This window comes from Manacus candei, unplaced genomic scaffold (genome assembly GCF_025592945.1).
Source record: "Manacus candei isolate 608988 ecotype Guabito, Panama unplaced genomic scaffold, ASM2559294v1 h1tg000014l, whole genome shotgun sequence".
In the NCBI taxonomy this organism is placed as follows: Eukaryota; Metazoa; Chordata; class Aves; order Passeriformes; family Pipridae; genus Manacus; species Manacus candei.
This window is the reverse complement of record NW_026138062.1, coordinates 54,920,167-54,932,854: the sequence shown is the minus strand read 5'-3', so window position 1 is coordinate 54,932,854 and position 12,688 is coordinate 54,920,167. Positions and strand designations below refer to the sequence as shown.

General features: G+C 41.7%; 1 long non-coding RNA gene across 1 annotated transcript in view; it reads left to right on the top strand.

Moving 5' to 3' along the window:
* LOC127467849 (uncharacterized) overlaps nucleotides 1–9,828 on the top strand; it is a 46,054-nt gene extending 36,226 nt beyond the window's left edge. The window contains exon 3 of the long non-coding RNA XR_007903331.1: nucleotides 4,803–9,828. This is a non-coding gene — a long non-coding RNA (uncharacterized LOC127467849). The remainder of the gene's footprint in view (nucleotides 1–4,802) is intronic.
* Nucleotides 9,829–12,688: the final 2,860 nt, after the last annotated feature.

Here is a 12,688-nt window from a genome sequence, read left to right as displayed (position 1 = left end):
GGTGTTCAAATAATTGTGAGGGTAAATTAATTAAATTGAAAACAAAAGAAAAATAATAAGTCTCAAAAAACACCCTCAAGACAATGTCCAATCACAATTATACAAAAAGCTGATCGTGCTGTGAATGTACAAGTCCTGAAGAAAAACTCAAAAACAGACTGCATATGAAATTGCAAATAGGGCAGAGAGGGGAGCAAAAGGAAAATGCATGACAAATCCACATGAAGTGTCCCAGGCAGCTTTTGTCTGCACAGAAATGTTTTTATGGGATTCTCTGCAGAAAAAGGAACAAAAAAATTAAGGAGTTGGGTTCAAAAGATCAAGTTGCATTTTCATTGATCTCAGACTTGTAAGAGCTGCCTCATCAATCACAGTTGCTCAAAAATTCCTATTAATGGCCTCAAGTGCTGGGGCGGCCCATATGGTTCATCTTTGTAGCATTTGGGCAACTCCCTGGGAGCAGTATGAGATCTGTCAGTGTCAGAGCCAGACATTCTGTGCTCATCCCTACATTCCTGCAAGCAGTGTAAGGAGAATAACATCACTACAAGACTGAGAAGCTCCATCTGATCCAGAATACAAGTAGCAGTAGAGAATGAGAAAAGAATAAAACCCAAATAATTTGGCTTTCAGAGACACTGTCGACAACTGCAAACCTGGGTAAAAGTCCCAGTGTGTAGTCTAGGAGATGTATGGGACAGCTTCAAGCCAAGGTGCTGCATGGCACTGCACAGAAAAAAACACCTGTTTGCTCTTACAGAGCTGAGAGCATGGTTGCTGGAGGCTTTCAGACCGGAAAGGAAAATTAAGAGGAGTATCCCCTAATACTATGCTGGATGATGTGATTAACACCATGGTGGGCTGGAAGCCTTGTCAGGTACAGCTTGAGCTTGTCTTGTCCTGAGCAACAAAGTCAGCATGGTGTTAGAGCACTGAATGGTAACGTTTAGACAGAGCTCTGTTGCTGTGCAGGCAGGAGCTGTGCTCCTCACCGCTGATTCATGCCCGTGGGAGCCAGATGTGCTTCAACTGAGCTGAAGACTTTAGCTGCTGGCTTTGGCATTGGGCATCCACAGTAGTATGGACAGATGTTCTTGATGATGGCCTCTTCCCTCCTGCACCCTGGACTCTCTTGTGTGTTTCCAAGCTGTGACTTTAACAGGTCCCCATGTCACCCTCACTCCTGCCCCTGCTCCTCAGGCTCTCCCTATTTCCCTGCCTGGATTTTTAAGAAGCTGCATCTTGATGATGAGCATGTTTCCCATATTCCAGAGGATTATCCCATCTAGCCAAACTGACTCCATGTCCTTAATGCCCGTCCTTGGAGACAATTCAGATCCAGAGCCAAAATTCAACAAATCTTCTCTCTAATGGGTACAATTTTTCCTTTGTAGTAATTTCTCTTTCTGTCTCGCATTGGGAAAATTGTCATGAAGACACATTTTTGAAATGGATCTTCAACTCAAGTTGACATTGGACTTAATTGGCAACAAAATAACTCAGAAATGTACACTGAAAATAATTGTGCTGCAGCCTGACTTCGGTAAGAGTTAAAGCATTCACTTTACCACTGTTGTCCCAAAAGCTGAGCTGAGTTTTCAGAGACATGGAACACCTCTCCTGTGAGGAAACATCGAGAGTTGAAGTTGTTGATCCTGGAGAACAGAAGGCTCCAGGGAGACCTTGTAGCAGCCTTCTGGTACCTGAAGGTGGATGGACTTTTTTGTAGGATCTGTTGCAATATTACAAGAGGTAATGGTTTTGAACTAAAAGAAAGTAGATATAGACTAGATAAGGAAGAAATTTTTCACAGTGAGGGTGGTGAGATACTGAAAGAGGTTGCCCAGAGAGTTGGTGGATGCCCCTTCCATGTAAATATTTGAGGTCAGGTTGGACAGGACTGAGCAACCTGATCTAGTGGAAGATGTCCCTGCTTATCGCAAGTGGTTTGACCACATGACCTTTAAAAGTCCCTTTCAAGCCCAACCATTCTATCATTCTATGGTAAGTATAGTTGGACAGTTTTTGGAATCTCAAATAAACACCAGGGACCAGCAGATTGTTGCTCTCACAGGTAAGCTTTTAATGCGAGCCATGACTGTTAACATATTTGTGCACCACTCTGCTCTTATTGAAATGGAATGAAGCTGCATCAAGTGAAATTCAGATCGGACATTAGGAAAAGGTTCTTCACTGACGAGGTGGTCAGTCACTAGAAGAGGTTCCCCAGGAAAGTGATCACAGCATCAAGCCTCTAAAAGGGGCATCTGGGTGATGCTCTCAGTAATATGGTTTAGTTTTAGGTATTTCTGAGAAGAGCAGGGAATTGGAATCAATGATCTTTATTGGCTCCTTTTAAGTTGAAATATTCTATGGTTCTGAGCTGTGGTAGAGCAAGTAGGAGCTATCAATATGCTCAGGAGATCCTTTGAATTTGCAGGGTCTTACTGTAGAGAAATCTGCTGGGAAGAATAATATTCACAATCCCTACTCCCCTCATGCTCTTGATTTACCCCGGAAGGGGTTAAAATTTATTTAAAAAGGGAAACACCTGTAACCAAGCGAGGCCAATGCAGTGTCAGAGTGATCATTTCTTCTTCAGGTAGGCTGAGAGTTACATGGTATGCAAAGCTTAGGGCTTTCTCACACGGTGCCAGGGCTGAACAAAGGACCCTCTTCTGAGGTCTGAGCACAGACAGTATGAGTAAGGCCAGGAGAAAAATCATTTGTCCCAGAAGCAGTAGAGCTGACATGGCAACAGTGTCAGCCTTCCCTCTTTAGAGACCCAACCTGCCACAGTGAAGTGCTTGCAAGCAGGATTAAAGTTAAACTTTGTTGGACTGAGGTCTGCCGTGTCTTGCGTGTGCAGGGACCTGCACACTCATCCTTTGTATGGACACGCACACATGCACATGCAACCCCTCTACAATCAAGCTATTTACAAGCAACAATGCTGAATTTCAATGCACATTCTCTATTTCACACATTTTCACCCAGCCTCCTCTTTCTCAAATTCTTACACATCAAATTTTTGAGGGACCAAAAAGGTTGCCTGCATTTTCTGGATGTCTTTTTCTTGCTAGTTCTACAAAGTTCTCTCTTTCTAGCTTCAATAAACCACTCTGATTATTTTCTCTTGGCCAGTTTGATCCTACTTGGTGCTCATAGGAACAAGAAAACTTCTGGTGGCTGCCTCAGTATCCCGGCAAGATGCCATAGTCTGTGAGTTGAGAAATGGTGACCTCATGAATAGGGGAAGGGAAAAGAGGAGGCGAGACTGAATTTTTGGTTTTCTACATTTAAATCCCATCAGGCTTTGTGTTTTCATTTCAAATTCTTTCCAAAATACTGTATCTATTTTCCTTCAAGATAGTATGACCGAAATGACTTTACGCTTTGCCTCTAATGATTATTTTTTTAAATCAAAAGAAATTATTTCTTTTCAAAAGGATTTAAAACTTATCCAATAAAAAGCACCCAGAAACAAACTAAAAAAATGGGAAGATGCTGGTGCTGTGGAAACCAGCAAGTCACAAAAGAGTTAAAGTTCCTTATACCTGGCCAAGTTAAATAAGACATAGAGGGACACATGGTTCCCCCTCAGCACTCCCTGAACTCTGGGGTGTGGGCTTTTGAAATGCCTGGGAGGCTAAATTGGCCCCCATTGTGTCTTGTTTAATTTGGCTGCTTGAAGTACTCTTTTTTTTTTTTTTAATTTGGCTCTTCCTGCAGCTCTCACACCTTCCTTTAACGTAAATGTCCTTTACATTTACAACCTGCCTTTTCCCCAGCCCTCCATACCACATTGTTTGAGCAACTGCCTCTTTTTCTCTGTGCACCTACACGCAGCTGCTGGCACAGCACTGTATTTATCTGCACACAGAGGGAGAGTAAAACCAAATTAAAGAACACCGTCGGCACAAGCACTGTGTTCCCAGGGTGCACTTTTCAGCTCCGTGTGCTGGTAAGGAGCCAGCAATCCTGCCTCAGAGATTTCTGCTGGCCAGCAGCAGGACTGCTCTGGAACAGCACGCAATGGTGAAGTTTTCCTGCCTATTCGACCCACAGTCTTTGCAGCCTCAGCTGGAAACTCTTTCACACCACCTGGCCATGGGTCAGTGATAAAATACTAAGCTTGGTCCCACTAAGCATTTCTGGATGATTTTGCAACAGCAACGGGAGAAATTCAGCTCAGAGTACCTATGCTTGGTGGTGTCAGTTATCACATAGCACGCTCTTCTTCCCACTTGACTTAAATTTTGAAAGTATAAATCGAGGAATATGACCTTAAATACAGTACTAAATTGGCAAAGATGGGGACTTCGTTATTGCTTCTACCAGTGTTTACAGTTTTGCAATAAATGGAGGAGAGACTGGTATTGGGTACAGATGTCCAAGGTCAAGTCCTTTGTTCAATTTAATTTCTGTAAAATGGGGCTACACTGCCTTGACCAGCAAGGGAGGTACAGGGATTCCATAGTTACTCTCTAGCTGCCTTGACCATGGAAAGCAGAGGATAAATTTTCAAGTACTGTCACAAAGAGGAGTTTATAGGAGGTTTGGGGTTTTTTTTATTGGATATATAAAGCAGCAAAAAGTCTTTAAAGATTAATTAACATAACATAGAATTTAATAGAAATTTTGAAATTCTATTTTAGTGTTATATGCAAGTCTTTATTTAGACATAAATTCTCAACAAGTTTGCTGAAAAGCAGTCAATTCATTCTCACATTAAAGGAGATTAGTTTTAACTTGCTGCATTAGAAATGTGCTCACCTAAGAATATGTACTTCTCTGAATAGGCAAAGCCCCAGGTGGGTGAGACCTGAGACCAGACCAGAAGGATTTGGGAGCACATCCACCCATGTCACTACAGACTCTCTTGAGGGGCTGCTGGGTCAAGGACAACTTGTGTCTGAGGACAACACTGAGGACAGAACTCCTATTCTTTCCTCTGTACACCACCAAAATAGTCCCAGGAGAAAGACTCCATCTGCACTGACTCTTCAGGGATTGGACACCAGCAGCCAATAACACTTTTCTTTCCATTATTGCCGTGAAAAAAAAAGAAACCACCAAATCCTCCAAAAGGAAATCTGAAAAGGTGCAATAAGAAGAGAGTGAAGCCAGGAAATGGAAATGGACACTTTGGGATTGCTACAAGAAGCTGTGGTTCAGTGAGATTTGCTGTGCTGCTGCTTTGTTGACCTAGGAGATACATTAGAAGACGATATTTAGAAATCACAAATATTCTCATTATATTGCATCTGGTAGCATTCTGGAAAACATGGATAAAAGCAGTGGAGAACTGAGTTACAGAAACCCCCAGCAGCACAACTGAGGCAACAGATGAGGGGAGAAAAAAACATAGATATTATGGATGGATGAACCCTGAGAATTTTTTAGGTTTGGATTTAAGCTCAACTGAAATTGAGATTGCCTACTTGCCTTGTAGGGGCAACTCATAGATGCTGCATGTTGCTCCTTCTGTTGTAGAACTGAGGGTCTTAGAAATGGAAAATAGCACTGGGCATCTAGTTCACTGCCCACCCAGGACTTACCCTGCAGGACTTTCCTGATCTTTAGGACTGTAACCCTTTTCTACAGCTAAATTAAAATTTTTATTTGGTATTCCCCTTGAATTTCCCATTTCTCATTCTATCTTCCATTCACAAATTGTAGATCACTGCTGAAAGTCAGTATCAAAGGGTGTCCAACTTCCCTGAACATAGGTCACATTGGTTTGTATAAGGCTATGGCTGCATTTCTTATATATTGTTCCTTGATGCCAATACAACAAACACAGAATAGTCTGCCAGCTTAGAACTGCAAGTGGTGGACATCAAGAGAAACCTTCATGTGATCATGGCAGGCTCATACACTCACAAGGTGAATATGACCTGGATATTAGAGAGGAGAAGGCAAAGAACTAAGGCCATATGAGAGCTAAGCCTTGCTCCCCCTCTCTGCCTCTTTCACTTTGTACTATTTATAAGCCTGAGTTGACAGCTTGAACTATGGTCACATTAGGCAGATATTTCCAGCCTTACATTTCTCCTATGACATTACAGAACCTCCCCACCATGTCCTGTGTGGTGGAAAAGACAGATTCCAGAATTATTTTGTTCCCCAGTTTGGATCTGTGCATGAGTAGACGTAAGACAGGAGCCAGGGTCTTCATTTTTTCGACAGAAACCAAGTATGATAAATCAAGAATTACTATTAAACAGGTTTTTAACTCCGCAAGTTCTTTGGATCAGATTGTTTCCTTCCCAGATCATGGCAGTGACAGAAAAAACTTCCCAACAGGGGCAGACAGCTGAGGTAACTCCTAATATTTCATGGTGTTTGTCTCACCCTAAATAAAGAAAAAACTACTAGGCATTGCATAAAACCATTTATGTTGGTGTATAGACTATGTAACCAGTTTCATGTGCTTTCAGTTGTGAGTGTTTAATGGTTAGTTGCTGGATATATTTAGTCGCTATAAACAGTGCATACAATACTGTATACAATGTAAACAACACATTTAATACAGCACATTTTACATCGAAGAAGTGAACATTTCCTTTCAAAGGCTCATGTTTTTGTTGTTATGATTTTTATCTATGTGGTAGGAAGCTAGAACATCTCAGGCTCCTTCAAAAAAGTTCAAATTCTCCATTCAAGGAGAAGGGCAGCTTATTATTCATTATCCAAAGTAACCAAGCTATTCACAGAACATCTTTACTCTGTGTTGTCTCTTTTGCTGTGTGTGCATGGCTGGTTCTTTTTTATTTTGGATGTGTACACTTTATGTTTTTTGTATAGGTTTCTTCAGGTTAGCTCAACCTTCTTTTACATTACCTTTAATTTTTTTTAGTTTTTAACTTTCCTCAGTTCATCAATTTTTTTGTGTTGATTTCCTCTGGCCTTCTGTAAAACTTGACTTTGTAATGTTCACAGAGTCAGGAGCTGGAGTATTTTATGGGTAATACTACACCTGTGGGAAGTCAGGTAAAAAAGTGCAATACTGTATAGAAGGGGAAGTGATTTATATTTAGTTTTCTAAGAAACATGACACTGTCAATGCACACATGGGACTCACAAACTCCAAAATTATCATGTGCAAGTATTCTGGAGTGTTTACCATTGAACCTTTACTTTGTCTTCTAGCTTTCTTTTCACTGGTGATAATGTATTGGTGTTTGGATGGATCTTTTATATGTCTCAGGAGCCACAGATATTGTACTTTAACCTTGGAATCTTTATTAACTATCCATTGTAAATCCTGGGTGATATTGCTACACTTGTCTTTTTCTTCTTCATTTTGGGGAGCTTACTAGTAAATCTAGATTTCTTGTTGGGGTTACATGATACACATGACACACACAGTGTGCTCTATGCTTGCTGCCATTCTCACACTCCTGTATTGCAGGTTTTCTGCTGTTGAGTCACCCATGCTGTGATTCTGGTGAAAGCAACACAAAAGGTGTTTACCAGTTTCACTGCCATTGATCATGTCCCTGGCTACCAGTACAGGCCTTTCTTTGCATTCTTTCTCTCATGTTCCTCTAGTGCTTTTACACACACATCTTTGCTCATACTTCTTTCTGACTGTTCTTAATATTTCTGTATACAGACCCTTGTGTAGCAACGTAATATAAACCACGTAGTACAGTGCTGGCCCTGGTTTGGATGGCTGGCAGGCTGTAGTTAAGTTTATGCAGGGTTAATTGTACTGCAACTTATTCCAGCTTTACTGGGAAAGTCAGATGCAGATAATAACATCATGTCTCCAATCACCAGACCACATTATCTATTTAACGTAGCACACTGACAGCAGGCAGTTTTCCTTTGCACTGGTTCCTGGGCCAGTTACACCAACTTAATGCAAATGTTCATGTGCAATTACCTGACTGCACATTGAGGGAAATGTTATAAACCAGCTCAGGTAGAACAGCAACTTGAGGCCATGTTACCACTCCTGCAACTACTCAGGCACCCCTGATTCTTACAAAGGAAACACTGGAAAGACTGTGGGTGCTGCAGAATGTCCACAGGGCTGTCATCAGTGCAGTCTGGAGGGAAAAGTCCTTCCCAGCCACAGGCACCTTCATTGAGAATGACTATGGGAGTAAACCTCCAGTTTAACAGCTGAACCAGCTTATTGGCTGAAGCAGCACTGCCCTCCCCATCATCCTAAAAGAAGGGCTGATGTTCTCTACTCACAGTCCTACTCAGGGCGGCTTTGTGTCTCGGCAGTACTGTTGCACCCAGTCTGCTGGAAAACAGTGCCCTGAGGTGTATACATTGCTAGATGCTCAAAAACAGACATGACCAAACAGAGCCTAGGACTGCTTCTGGAAGCATCCAAGGGTATCCCACAGAAGTCACCCTATCTCAGCAAAGAAGGACAATATCCAGCTGAATGTCAGAGCTTCCAAAATGCTCAACAAATTCAGAACATTGCTGGAATAAGAACAGCATTTGTAGGAACTTCAACCAGTGTAAAATTACACGGTCCTAATCCTTCTCCCCCACAGCACGCAATGAGTTCCACATTGAGTCAGAAAAATAGACAAGCTCAGTGCTCCAGAGATAGACTATTGCACAACTATCCCTACTGTGGAGGTTTATTACTCCTCCCTGAATCAGCTAGTGCCAACCATTACCCAACACAGAAGCCATTGTGCTGTCAGAGCACAACAGCATGCAGCCATGCGAACTGCTCTTTTCCTAGCAGAGGACAGATTAGTCCTCTGTTCAGACAGGTTAGAATTTTTGGAGATTTTTATTGTAGAAAGGAGCTAATATTTGAAGAGATGTGCTCCATACACTGTTTCTGTAATTTGTGACCATGTTGCTCTTCTGGGGTGATAAGAAACAGTTACTGACATGGAAAACCCACCCTGGAAAAGAGTTCCAGGAATTTTAGCTATATTCTATGCAGTTTCTTAGATAGTGATTACAGACAAATTAGAAGAAGCAGTCAGAAAACTGAGTCACTTTTCAAGTAGAAGATTAATGGATCAGCAGCAGCCTACAGAAACCCCTCCCAGCTGACCGACAGACAAGCTCTCAGAAATGGTCACTTCTGCCGACTCAAAGTGCTGGACTACAGACCTGGCCAAAATGCCTGGTCCTGCAGACTGCTTCTTTCTAGAAGAAAAAGTGCTGAAGGAGTCAGATGTTCCTCTAGAGGAACATGTTCCTCTAGTCAGTTCCTCTAGAGGAACTGCCTTATTTGTAGCAAATTATCCCTTGGCCACACCAGCACCCTCTTCACGAAGTTCTGGCACTGCTTTTGTAGCTGCATTTCTAGTACATCTGTAGCATGAAATGGGCATGCTCAGGTGTTCCTCTGCCCAGTCCTTGGGAGCTTTTTCATCTTGTCATTTCATTCAGAATGATGTCCAGAGGCAGCATCCAGCAAAACTCATCTGCTATTGCTGATCTCACATGGATCATGTGCTCTGGGTCAATGAACCTGATTGAGTTGGGGGAAAAATAATATGAACACTTTTAAATTTTTGTAATGGCAAATGCTATCTGTCAGCCCTCACCTACCTCAGTAAAGCTTCTCCCAGTATGCAATAAAAACATCACTCTAACAGATCATCTACCGTAATTTTCACTGTAGTCTATTTCAGATAATGGCTATGCACCTTAATTCGTATTTATGTTTGTGCCCTGAGCATTTTGCTTTAGCACACAGTGCTTACATTACCTTCAAAAACACTGTGGTGCATTGGAATGCAATGTCCGGGTGTTGCTGAGCTGCACTGACTGTGGTCACGGTGATATTTATGTCCTGTGCGTGTCAGTGTGCTAAGGAATGAAGCTAAATAAACTTTGTGAAGCTGGCAAACCCACTCTGATTATTTTTGCGCCATTCTTTTCATTTGTGTAACAAGTTGCCAGGTTTGCACTTGGAACAGCCTGTGCTACAAGATGAGGGATCTTCTATCGTTGAGATTTCCACTACTCTTCCTGTGATTTGGACTGGGCTTTTTGAAAAGAGTACTTCTCCAAAGAGGCACATGATTCACCTTTTAAATTTGCAGCATCAAACTGGGAGATGTAGAGCCTTCTCTTCTCCTGGACTGGAAGCCAGAAGCCTGCATGGGCTAAGACCAAGTGGGTCAGCCCATGGGTGGATTTGAAACCCCCTGGTTTCTGAAGCTCTGAATAGATCCTCTGGTGTCTAATAACATCCATATGCCAGATGAAACTTGTGGTTGGGGGCTTGCATGCAGAACACCTGCTCCTTGTGCGGCTTCTTTGAATGAGATGTTACACGGTGGCCTTTCCTGCACTGGGAAAATTAAAAAGGTCCCTGTCCTCCTCCACTGTCTCTTCTAAAGAAACATGTGAGAACTTACATCCCAAAGCTGCTCAAAGCTGGCCAAAGGGTTCAAATGTTCGTGGTGAAGCAGGGAAGGAAGGAAGGGGAGAGTAAACACAGACCACTGCTGCCTTTGCCACCCACACACACATGCTTTGCAAATGAGCAATCAAAGGGCTCCTGGATGAGAGCATGACTGTGCCAGGAGGGCTCTCAAGTCCTGTGGTTAGGGCAGTCACCCAAGGAAAGGGAGCTTTCCAGGGGTGGCTGCTGCATGTACTGCAACACGGGCTGCCCACCAGGCCAGCTGGTCCCAGGTGGAACTCCCAGACTGATCCCAGGGCACCTTTCCCATTGCCCATTGCCATCACCTCTCTCTGGGAAGCCTCAGTAAAAAGTGGCAAATGGCTCAGGGCCTTGTGTCCATACATGGGTGGCAGGGGGAGAAGATCCACTGCCGTACATAAGATACCTGTCACGCCTGGGTCCACTTCAAATTCAATGCTCACCTCATGTTTCTGGGCTGCTGTCAAGGCCTTAGGCAGGTTGTCTGCTCAGGGGGCTGTTCCCCTGCAAGGATTTCACCTGTGCATCTACATGAACACTAAGTAAATAACTTTAACAAGCTTTGGCCTGTTATTTTTGATAATGCCCTCCAGAGCCAGCTCTACTCTTGCTTTGCACAGTGACGACCATGGACAAAGCGTAATATTTTTTGCCCATTTCAGTGTTAGCTTGTTTTTAATCCTCACAGATTGTCAGTGTAACTTTCATGTTGAGTACTATTTGTGTTCTTACAACTTTACATCTTGGGACAGAGAAACCTCTCTCAGGTTTTTTTCCTATTCTTTTTCAGTCTTGATGATGAATATTCTGATCCTTCAGCAACAATACACTAAGGAATAACTATCTATCTAACTAAGGTCTCTCATTTTATATGTGTGTCCCATAAGAGCTAAATAAATATGTCTATAAATATAGCCAATAAATGCTCACCCTGAGGTCAATAAGTTTCATGCTGAAAGCAACTTCAAGTCATACTGATGCAGTAACATTATCTCAGCTTGCTGAAGAGCTTGCTTGATCAGGGACCAGATGCTCAATAACTTGAAGAATCACACTGCTGAAGAGTGTGAGTGAAAATTTCAAAGCTCTTACCCAAGGATTCCTACTAAAATGGAAATGGAAACTGGAATACCAGGTCTTCATACTAATATTGAAGATTGTGCCCTATATATGTCTTTTGCTTTTTTCAGCAAATGTTTTCAGTGATATTTTTTTATTAAATTATTTTTTTTGTTTAATCAAGATTAGAAACGTATTGTGATACAGAGAATGATTTTGATTTTGTTGAGTCTCTTCTTAGCTGAAATACAGACTCACTCACAAAGAACTAAATGGAATAAATAAGAAAGAATAATCTAATTTAAACAGCTAGCAGAAAGAAATACTGGTTCACACAAAATACTATTAACCTGCAGAAATTGTTTCCATTAGATGGAATTACACCTGAAAGCACAGCAGAGCACAGATCTGAAAGATTCTGAAAAGATTTTAGAAAGGGTCTAAAACTATCTGTTTCAAGATTAAACCAGTAATTTATTATTAGGGGTAAACAAAAGACAACAAGACGAGGGACAGAGTGTCTGCCATCCACAGCCTTCCTACACTTTTCAGCAGCATCCATGGCTAGACACAGTAAAAGCCAGAATACAGATGGACAGAGTAGGCACAGAACTGGGAATGGCATTGGTATATTTATCTTCCCTTGTAAAAACAAAAATTAAGAAATGCTTGCAGAATTTATCTTTAAAGGTCTTTCTACCTTCCTGGCACTTTTTCAATTCAGGAAAAGAAAAAAAGTTTATTGACACAGGAAAAGCTGTAAATTCTGCAGCCATAACTTCCAGCCAGTTTTGAGGGGACTTCAGCTTCCCCGTGGCTTTTAGTGTTAATGTCTCAATCTCATATTAGAATTATAGTGCAAATGAAAAACTGTCACATCACAAAGTTCCACTTAAAAATGAGAAATATATTATGCTGTTGTTTTTAGGCATTATTGACTATATTGACTGTGAAAAATTACTCTGAAGAGCTTTTTATTAGCCTTCAATAATCAAAATAACATCTCCAGCTGTCTTTAAGATACACTTCCAGTGAAGAAGGCATCCTACAAATTCCAAGCACTCAATTTTTAAAATTCCTTGAGAAGACAGAATTTTTATTTTTATTCTAATATTGCCTGGATTTCACAATTTAGCACCGTGTCTTGACTGTGCAAACACACATGACAGTATGTCAAAAATGTCTGTCTCTAGAAGACCCCTGAGAAGCCTCACAGACAGAGAAAAACACAGAGGG